This window comes from Tamandua tetradactyla, chromosome 9 (assembly GCF_023851605.1).
Source record: "Tamandua tetradactyla isolate mTamTet1 chromosome 9, mTamTet1.pri, whole genome shotgun sequence".
Classification (NCBI taxonomy): domain Eukaryota; kingdom Metazoa; phylum Chordata; class Mammalia; order Pilosa; family Myrmecophagidae; genus Tamandua; species Tamandua tetradactyla.
Window position 1 is genome coordinate 46,267,839 of NC_135335.1, and position 11,277 is coordinate 46,279,115.

Below are 11,277 nucleotides of genomic sequence, written 5' to 3' on the forward strand. Positions count from 1 at the left end.
TGTTGGTGGGTGGGATCCTTTTGATTGTTTCCATGGAAATGTGACTCACCCAATTGTGGGTGGTAATATTGGAGCAAATCGTTTCCATAGAGATGTGTTTCCACCCATTCAAGGTGGGGTGGCTTACTAGAGCCCTTTCAGAAGGAATCATTTTGGAAAAGAAACAACAGAGCTGAGAGAGCCCATACAGCCAGAGATCTTTGTAGATGCAGAAGGAGAATGCCAGGGAATCCTTACGAAACAAAGAGCAAGTAGACAAAGTTGTAGATGTCACCATGTGATTTTCCAGCTGACAGATGTTCAGGATCTATCGGGATTTCTTGAATCAAGGTATCTTCCCTGGATGCCTTAGTTTGGATATTTTCATGGCCTTAGAACTGGATACTTGCAATTAATAAATTCTTCTTTTAAAAGTGTTTCCATTTCTGGTATTGCATTATGGCAGCTTACAAACTAAAACGAAACCAAAGGAATCAAATATTTACAAATATATTTAACTAAGGACACAAAAGATATGCACAGAAAACTACAAAACATTACTACAAGAAAACATGGAAAACCTAAATAAATGGAAGGGCACACCATGTTCATGGATTGGAAGACCAAATATAGTTAAGATGTCAATTTTACCCCAATTGATTTGCTGATTCAACGCAATTCCAATTAAATTTCCAGCAACTTACTTTGCAGAAACAGAAACACCTGTAACCAAATTTATTTGGAAGGGCAGAATGCCCCAAATATATAAAAACATCATGAGAAAAAAGGTCTCACCCTACCTGAGTCTAAAGCATATTACAAACCAAAGTGTTCAAAACAGCATTGAACTGGCATAAAGATAGATATACTGACCAATGGAATAGAATTAAGTGGTCAGAAAGAGACCTTCTTATCTATGCACAATTGAAGTTTCATAAGGTGGTCAAACCAATCCAACTGGGACAGAGTAGACTCTTCAATAAATAGTGTTTGAAGAACTAGCTATCCATATGTAAAAGAATGAAAAAGAATCCGTATCTCATACACTGCACAAAAATTAACTCGAAATGGAACAAAGACCTAAACAGTGAAGCTAAGACAATGAAACTGGTAGAAGAAAATGTACAGAAATACATAAATTTTGGGATACAGTGGATTCCTTGACCTTACAACCAAAGTATGAGCAATGAAATAAGAAACAGACAAGCGTGATCTCCTCAAAATTAAACACTTTTGCCCATCAAAGAACTCTGACAGGAAAGTTAAACGGCAGCCTATGTAATGGGAGACAATATTTGAAAACCACATATTAGACAAGGATTTAATATGTAGAATATATAAAGAGATAACACATCTGAACAACAAAAAGACAAACAACCCAATGTAAAAATGGGCAAGACATCAGCATACACTTTTCAGAAGAGGAAATACAGGAGGCTAAATGGCACACGAAAAGATGCTCAACTTCACTGGCTATTAGGGGAATGCAAATCAAAACCACAATAAGATATCATCTCAAACCCACTAGAATGGACGTTATCAAAAAAGCAGAAAATGAAAAGTGCTGGAGAGGACGTCCAGAAAAAAGCACACACCCACTGTTGGTGGGAATGTAAAATGGTGCAAGCATTCTGGAAGGCAGTTTGGCAGTTCTTCAGGAAGCTAATTATAGACTTGCCCTATGATCCAGGAATCCCATTACTAATTACGTATTCAGAAGAACTAAAGAAAAGGACACAAATGTACATTTGCACACTGTTGTTTACAGCAGCATTATTTATGAATGCCAAGAGATGGAAACAGCCCAAATGTCTAGTAATGGATGAATGGCTAAATGAGGTGTGATATATACATACAATTGAATATTATGCACCAGTAAGACAGAATAAAGTCATGATACATCTAACAATGTGGATAAACCATGAGGACATCATGCTGAGTAAAATTAGCCAGAAATAAAAAGACAAATACTTTATGGTCTCACTAATTTGAACTAATATTAATGAGTGAACTTTGAGAGTAAATGTTAAGGACACAGGTTATCAGGATATAGAAAGAGGGTAGAGTTTGGGTATTTAGTGTTGAAGGAGTACAGAATGTGCAATAGGACTGACTGCAAAACTTCAGAAATTGATAGCACAGTACTGTCTGATGAAAGCACAATAATATAAATACATGGAATAAAGCTGAAGTTAAGTAAGGTTGAGGGAGAAGAGCTGGCTGCACATATGACACCAGAAGGAAACACAGCAGATAAAGATTGAGATGGTATAACTTAGGAATGCCTAGAGTGGACAATGATGGTGATTAATGTATAAACATAAGAATGTTTTTCATGAAGGAGAACAAATCAATGCCAACACTGTAAGGTGTTGAAAATGGGACATTAGTACACAAGAAAAAATAAGTCAATGCAACCTGAAGACTCCAGTCAACATTAACACTGTAACATGCTCCCACCGACTGTAACACAGACATTATACCAAAATTAAATGTTAACAAGTGGGGGATATGGGGGAGTGGTATGGGATTCTTTGTGGAAGAAAAGGAAATGTCTTCATATAGATTGTGGTGGCGAAGACATGGTTATGTGATTATACCAAGAACCATTCATTATTTCCTTGGGTTGGATTGTATGATGTGTGAACAAACTGCTTAAAAATGAACAGGGAGAAACAAGTGCTGGAGAAAATATGGCAAAGGAGATGCACCTATTCACTGTTGGTAGGGAAGATGAGAGGCACAGGCCCTCTGGAGGGGAGTGTGGTGGTTCCATAAGAGACTAGGGGTGGGGCTGCCAGATGATCCTGTAATCCCACTGCTAGGTATATAAGTAGAGGAACTGAGAGTGGGGACACAAATGGACATTTGCACACTGGTGTTTATGGTGGAAGTGTTTGCAATTTGCAATGGATGGAGGTGGCCTATGAGTACAACAACTGAGGAATGGAAGGGGAACTATGGTGTATACACACAATGGACTACTGAGCAGTTTCAAGAAGGAATGAAGTTGTGAATGATAAAACTAGGTGGTGAATGGACCTTGAGGACTATATGTTGAATGAAATCTCAAAAACAAAAAGACAAATATTATCATGCCTTACTCATATGGACTAACTTTAATATACAAACATAGAGAACTGATGTTGAGATCATAGGTTATCAGTTTTGGGCCTATTGTAACAGTTCCCAGATTGTAAGGTCTTATAATAGTCACGTCTATTTGGGAGTTGTAAATGTTATTTCTAAATTCCAAGATAATGAGCTATATGTGTATAACCTGGTCACTCCCAGAAACTTCAGGTATATATGTGATACCTGAAACTCAGAATTAGAACTCTGAAGCTATGAAAGCCAGCACTACCCTATATAGAAACTGTTTTAAAAATTGAAAAAGTAATTAGACTTCCATTAGAGACATGAATGAAGAATGGGATGGGACAAAGGTAAATCAGAATACAGGGTAAAGGATGATATGATCCATACCTTAAAACTTTAACTCTATGTACGCCCAATGGAAGAAATGTTTATTTGGTACAAAAGTTTTATTCTGGGTTGCACATTATTTTTTTTTAACTTGTATGGTCAGTTTATTCAAAGACCATAATTACATGGAATCTTGAATAGATTGTGAGGGCTTGTTGGTTTGCACATGTTAGTGTGATGTCCTGATACATCCCAGAGTAATTTGGCAGAGAATAAAAAATATTTGCAAAGGACTTTGCAATCATACTGTTTTTGACAAAAGGAGAGAAGAGAGAAATGAGACAAAGTTTCACTGGCTAAGAGATTTCAAACAGAGTTGAGAGGTTATCTTGGAGGTTATTCTTATGCATTATATAAATACACCTTTTTATTTTATGTTATACTGGAACTGCTAGCAGGAAGTACCCGAAAGCGGGAAGTATACTTTGAACTGCATTCCTGTAGCATTGATTGTTGAAGATGATTGTGTAACTATAAAGCTTTTACAATATCACCGTGTGACTGTGAAAACCTGTGGCTGATATTCCCTTTATGGACAGATGACTAAAAAATAAGCACAAAAAAGGTTAATTCTGGTGAGATAAAGGGAAAAATAACTGGATAGATAGAAATACTAGTGGTCAATGAAAGGAAGGTTAAGGGGTATGGGATGTATGGGTTTTTCCTTTTTATTTATTTTTCTGGAGTGATCCAAATGTTCTAAAAATGATGGACAGTGATGAATACACAACTATGTGTTGATATCGTGAGCCACTGATTTTATGCTTTGGATGGAATATATGCATGTAAAAATATCATAATAAAAATATATATTTTTAAAATGTATTGGCAAAATACCTTGAAGGTCTGGAAAAAAAATATGGAACTATTAAGCTTTCCAATGCCGGTGCTCTGTCAAACATTATGGACTTGTAAGTTAAGAGGCAAAGACCTGGAGCTTGAGGCTTGCTCTTACGAAATTTATTTCCGTAATAAAGAATCTAAGCCTACCTATAATTATGCCCAGAAAACCTCTTCTCTTGCTCAGATGTGCACACCCCCCCCTCTTAGCCCAATTCTGCATGTAAAATCATTACCCTCTCCCTACATGTTTTTGCAGCAGAGCTGCTATCTAATGAGGATAAGAAAGTTTGTGGGTTCTAGTGTAACTTATTTCTATTCTGAAGGGGTAGAGATCTGGTTAGCATCATTAATGATTATTGAATTATAAGTAGTTTAAGGTAAAAGTAGAAAGGATCCCATATATCTAGAAAGTAGAATATTAAAACATTAACGTGAATCCAAACAAAACTATACAATTTCATAATTAATTCATAAAAGAAATGCAACAAAATAAGGTATCAGTGGCTGAGAGACCTCAAATAGAATCAAGAGAGTAGTATGGAGATTACTCTTATACAAGCTTCAGCTAGATATTGCTAATTACCATTGTCAAACCCCAACCAACATCATTCCTATTAACCATAAGGAACACCAAGGGCTCTATTTGAAATTATAGGAAAGTTTCACATGCTAAAGTTCACTAACACTTTCAGTACATTCCAGACCAGATATGCCAGTCTTTCCAAGAACACCATCCCCTTCCATCCACCATCTCATATTGCTAAGACCCTTTTCAATATGAAAAGTTAAAACGTGCATAGAACAAATTTCCTTAAGGATTAGGAGAAGGATCAAAGAAGAAGTTTAACAGAGAAGACAGGATTTAAGAAATGAGTATGACTACTGAATCATTATATTGCTATTTCTTTTTAGTCTCCAGTATCTTGGAGCAGCTAGAAGGAAAAACTTGAAATTCTGGAACTATAACCCATACCATTCTTTGAAATCTCTCCTATAACTATGTGTTAAAATACTCTTTTAAATGTATTACTTTTTTTGTATATATGTTGTATGTCACAATTTAAAAATGTTAAAAAAAAAGTTACTGTTCAAAAGGCAAACTTTAGGCAGTCCATATGGACAGGGGGAGCAAGGCAGAGTGAGCTACAGCAGTTATTTGGGGCAGGATATCCTTGGGTCATGTTTCATTAATTTAAAAACTTGGAAAGGCAGAAAGTCTTTGCAGCAGAGGTGCTATTTAATGAGGATAAGAAAGTTTGTTGGTGCCAGCATGACTTATTTCTATACTGAAGGGGGAGAGGTTTAGTTAGCATCATGAATCTTATTGAATTGTAAGTAGTTTAAGGTAAAAGTAGAAAGGATCCCTTGTATCTAGAAAGTAGAATATTAAAACAATAGCATGAATCCAAACAAAACTATATTATTTCTTTATTAGTTCATTTAGTCCTAGGTAATTAATCCTAGCTCCACTTCATCTAGTGTTGACAATCTCATGAAATGATCAGCTTCTTCACCAGAATTCTGGAAATCTTGGCTCAGTTCAATGGTAAGCTCCCAAAGTTATTTTAGCAATGTCATTAGAATCTGTGCCTCAGAGAATTTGGCATGGCCCTTTGCCTAGGTCTCTGAGATAACCCTTTTTGTTGAAGATGAAGCACATACGCCTGTAGCTCATTGCTACATAATTCATTCTATGATGCCAACATCACCCTAATACCAAAGTCAGAGAAAAATACTACAAGAAAGAAAACTTCAGATGAATCTCTATAATAAATGTAGATACAAAAATCCTCCACAAAATACTTGGAAATTGCATCAAGCAGCACATTAAAAGAATTCGACACCCATTTGATTGGTGGCTTTTACCCCAGGTATGCAATGGAGAGGTTCAACACAAGAAAATCAATTAATATAATACATCACCACAACAAATCAAAGTGGAAAAAACCAAGGATCATCTTGATTGATGTGGAAAAGGTATCTCACAAAATCAAACATCCTTTCTTGATAAAAACACCTTGAAAGACAGGAATAGAGCATGATAAAGGAAATATGTGAAAAACATACAGCTAACATCATACTCAATGGGGAAAGACTGAAAGCCTTCACTCTAAGATATGTAACAAGACAAGGATACCTACTGTCACCACTGTTATTCAATAATGTGTTGAAAGTTATAGCTAGAGCATTTAGGCAAGAAAAAAAGGCATTCAAATTGGAAAGGAAGAAGTAAAACTTTCCTGTTTGCAGATGATATGATCCCATACGTGGGAAAATGCCCCAGAGTCAGAATGTTTCCATAATGCAACTTTGGAACACCTGGTCCTGCCAGGGCAGAATAATGTCCTGGCCAACACATGATTGTGTGCAGAAGGAAACATTCGAGCTTTGTACAGCATGCCTGAGAATAATGTTGATGTGACAGTTTGGGCAGAAAAACAACTTACTAACAACCTTGAAAGATACTTTCTGTTTTGAAGCTTCTCAACAAATATGATGAGGAACTCAGGGTCAAGGCTCTCAGTCATTAAGACTGTTAATCCTCTAGTCCCATCTTTTAATCTTCTCTTGTGTTGTTTTTTCTTAAGTTCTGCATTGCCTCCCATTCAGCCTCACCCTTTGCTGAGCTGGACTCAGCATGTGTATTTTAAAAATTCTGAAAAAAACATGACAAAGCTACTTGAGCTAATAAACAAGTTCAGCAAAGTGGCAGGAAAGAAGATCAACATGCAAAAATCAAAGGTGTTCCTATACAGTAGTAATGAGCTATCCGAGGAGATAATCAAGAAAAAAATTCAATTCACAAAAGCAATTAAAATAATCAGTTATCTAGGAATAAACTGACCAGGGATGTAAAGGACTTGTACACAGACAACTACAAAACATTCCTAAAAAAAGTCAAGGCCGACCTAAATAAACAGAAAGACATTCCATGGAGTGAAACGCTAAATGTCATTAAGATGTCAATTCTACCCAAATTGAGCTACAGTTTCAACACACTATCACTCAAAATTCCAATAGCTTGCTTGGCCGATAATCAAATTTATTTGAAGTACAAAATCTTCCCCAAATACATAAAAACATCTTTAGAAAGAAAAATGAAGTTGGAGTTGAAGTCACTTCCTGACTTCAAAGTATATTAGAAGGCGACAATGCTGAAAACAGCACGTTACTGGAATTAGTTATATTGACCAGAGCAATCAAACTGAAAGTTTAACAAAAGACCCTCTAATCTCTGGCCAAATGATTCTGATTAGGTGGCTGAGTCCACCCAAATGGGACAGAATAACCTCTTCAACAAATGCTGCTGAGAGAATTGTATATACATACCTAAAAAAATGAATGAGAATCCCTACCTCATATATTATAAGGAAATTGGATCAAAGACCTAAATTGGATCAACATGGATCAAAGACCTAAAACATTAGTTATGATCATAAATCTCTCAGAAGAAAATGTAGGGAAAAGATCTTGTGGTAGGAGGTGTTTCCCTGGACCTTATGCCCAAACTAAAAGCAATGAAAGAAGAAACAGATAAATGAGATCTCCTCAAAAATAAGTATTTGTACATCAAAGGACTTCCTCAAGAAAGTAAAAGGGCAGCTTACTCAATGGAAGAAAATATTCAGAAACTACCCATCTGATAAAGTTTAATATCCAGAATATATATTAAAAAATCCTACAACTCAACTACATAAAGACAAACAATCCAATTAAAACATGGGCAAAAGAAAATGGACAGACATTTTTCCAACAGGAAATACAAATGGATTTTCTTTTTATATCCTATTATTTTTTATTTTAGAGCAATGAAAATGGTTGAAAATTGAATGTGATGATGAATGCACAACCGCGTGAAGATACTGTGAGATACTGACTGCATACTCTGGATGGATTATATGGCATACGAGTAAAGCTCAATACAATTTGCAGGAGACAGATTTTGGGCTCCTTGGCCATCTGCTTTCCTGCTAAACACGTAGCAATAAACTCTCTCTTTTCAAAACCCTGGTGTCTCAGGAATCGGTTATTAAGTACACTGGGCAAAAGAATCCATGACCACAATTTGGTGACCGGATGAAGGCCCAAATCTTTGGAGCCCCAACAGAGCAAATAAAGTCAGGTAATATGCCTCTTGCCGCCATTGGACTGAATTAAGTCTAGAGGCTTGGCAACCAAGGTTTCTCTGTTCTGCGAGCACTCCAGAGACTTCTACCACCTTAGGAAAGTTTCAAAGAGAGAAACCTATTCCAGTTCCACATCCGGACATCTGACTAGAGACTTGAAGCCTCCAAATTTCTCCAAAGCCAGAGAAGCTCTGAAACCCAGAGATACTGGACTCTCCAAGAATAATAAGTTTCATTGTTTCCTCCCTTTGTCCCTTAATAACAACACCCCTTTTCGGCCTTGAAACAGAATCACCATCTAGATACCCCTCAAGATTGAGAGAGAATTATCAAATGAGAAAGAGGAAGTTTAACTCAGAAATCAGGATTTAAACAGTGATTCTGATTATTGAATCATGATATAGATAGATTCCTTTTTGCTTTCTGGTATACTGGAGCAGACAGAGGGAAGGAAATACCTGAAATCTCTAAATTGTAATCCAGCTGCCTTGATCTCTGATAATAATTGAATAGTCCTTATCTTCTGCCTCTGTGATTGTAAAAGCCTTGTGATTAACCTTCATTTATATCTAGTTATCCAATTTCTCAACTTTAAAGTCCTGTAATCACTAAAGATAGCCCCTACTGTTTGTAGTTCTGGATGCCCAGAACTAATAGACCCTAAGACCAAAGTTATCTTAATGACTGAGACTAGACCTAACCAAAGTGGGCCTGCTGGCCATGCACAGTAGCTTAGACTTTAACCTACAAGTCATCTATGCCTCATTCCACCATTTTCTCTCATACATTCTGTGACTAAGCATGTAATCTATCTGTACATGCTCAATAATCAGATCACCTCTAATTACATCACCTGGGGCCACTGTGCTCCTAAACCCTGCCCATCTTTTATCTAATAAAACTATCTGAATCACTCAGGGAGACAGATTCTGGACTGCTAGGCTACCTGCTCTTCCATTACACATCTAATAATGAACACTTTCTCACTTTGAAAAAAAAATTTGTAGGGATAAAATGGGCTAAAGGTATAAGGAGACACTTTTCCAAAGAGGAAATACAAATGGCCAAAGAGCATACAAAAAGATGGTCAACTTCACTAGCTGTCAAAGAAATGCATCTCAAAACCACAGTGAGATACAATTCCATATGTAATGGAATGGCCATTACTAAAAAACAAAAAACAGAAAACTACAAGTGCTGGAAAGCATGTGGAGAAACAGGTATACTTATTCACTCTTGGTAGGAACATAAAATGGTCCAGCCACACTGGTAGGCAGTTTGGTCATTTCTGAGGAAGCTAAATATAAATTGTCATATGCTCTAGCAATCTCTTTACTAGGTATATACTTGGAAGAACTGAAAACAGGGACATGAATAGATATTTGCATACTGACCTTACAAGCAGGATTATTCATGATTGCCAACAGATGGAAACAGCCCAAATACCCATCAACTGATCAGTGGAAAAACAAACTGTGGTATATTCAGCAATGGAATATTATGCAGCAGTAAGAAGGAATGAAGTCATAATGCTTGTAACCATGTGGATGATTGTGGATAACATTATGTTGAACAAAATAAGACACAATGAAAACAACAAATATTGTATGGACTCAATAATGAGAACTAACTATAACGAGCAAACTATGGGAGTTAATTCAAGAGCATAGATTATCAGGAGATAGAATGTGGCAACTGGGCAACTAATGGTTAAGGAGTTCAGAATATTTAACAGGGTTAAGTGTAAAGGTTTGGAAATGGGCAGCACAACATTTTATATTGGTAGTACAATACCGTATATGTAATTAGCCAAGCTGAGTGTGAGTAGGGTCGAAAGAGGAAGACTAGGGTGGTATATGTCATAAGAAGGAAAGCTATAGGAGAAAACATGAATACACAGGAGAGAGGTTTCGGATGACATGATGTTTCTATGCTCTCATTTTCCATTCTGTGATGTGGAAACAACAGGAGAACCTACCTATTGCTTAAGCTTAAAATTGCTGATCCTGAAATTTCCGCCGCGCCCCGCCCCCCCAAGGATTACTATGACCTAAAGGTGAATATAATTATGACTATCTTTTATGCAGTACTTTGTGAGAAAAATGAGTTAGTACATTTTAAGTACAGAGAATTTTGCCTGATGTACATCGTTAAATTTATTATGACCTGATAACCTTCCCACACTTTCAAAAGAAAGGTTACTCACCTTCACAAAGTTTTATCAAATTAGAAAAATGTATGCAAATTGATAAGAACCATGAGCAAGAATTGAACTAGCAATCTAATAGACCTATAAAATAATTTTAATCACCTAGAATACATGAGCGATTGCTCACAATTTCCTTAAAATCTACTATTTTTTGAAATCTTAATAGATTTTTATTAGAATATCTCTGTAAGTTGATTTTCACCGCTTGAAAACAGAGTAACATAATTGTTAAGCCTGAAGAACAGGACCCCTTCCCTCCTTGACATGACTTGGGAAATATTTCAAAGAGCTCTCCCACCCTAGCCTGCACTTTTTCACCCTCTAGTAACTGCTCTCTTATAATAACCCCCCTTACTCAACCTCCACCCTCCGACAGGAGACAATCACATCCCTGCATGCTTCACGCAGCGCGTAAATTTTAACTGTATCAGCGAAGCACTGCAAACTCCTAAACTAATCCCCTAATTCAGAAAACTAGACAACCGGACCTTACCTAACTCTTGCCCCCAATCCCCCAACCTAATCCTGAAAGTTAGAAAATAGAGACTTACCTCTAACCCTTGTCCCCAACCTCCAACCTTAAGCCATAAAAACCCTGTCCCTGCCACCTCGGCGCGGCCGTTTCTCTCTTGA

At 36.8% G+C, this 11,277-nt stretch overlaps 1 long non-coding RNA gene across 3 annotated transcripts in view; it reads right to left on the reverse strand.

The window, feature by feature from the left end:
* Window positions 1-11,277, reverse strand: part of LOC143647079 (uncharacterized) — a 100,765-nt gene that overhangs the window by 60,995 nt on the left and 28,493 nt on the right. The window lies entirely within an intron of this gene.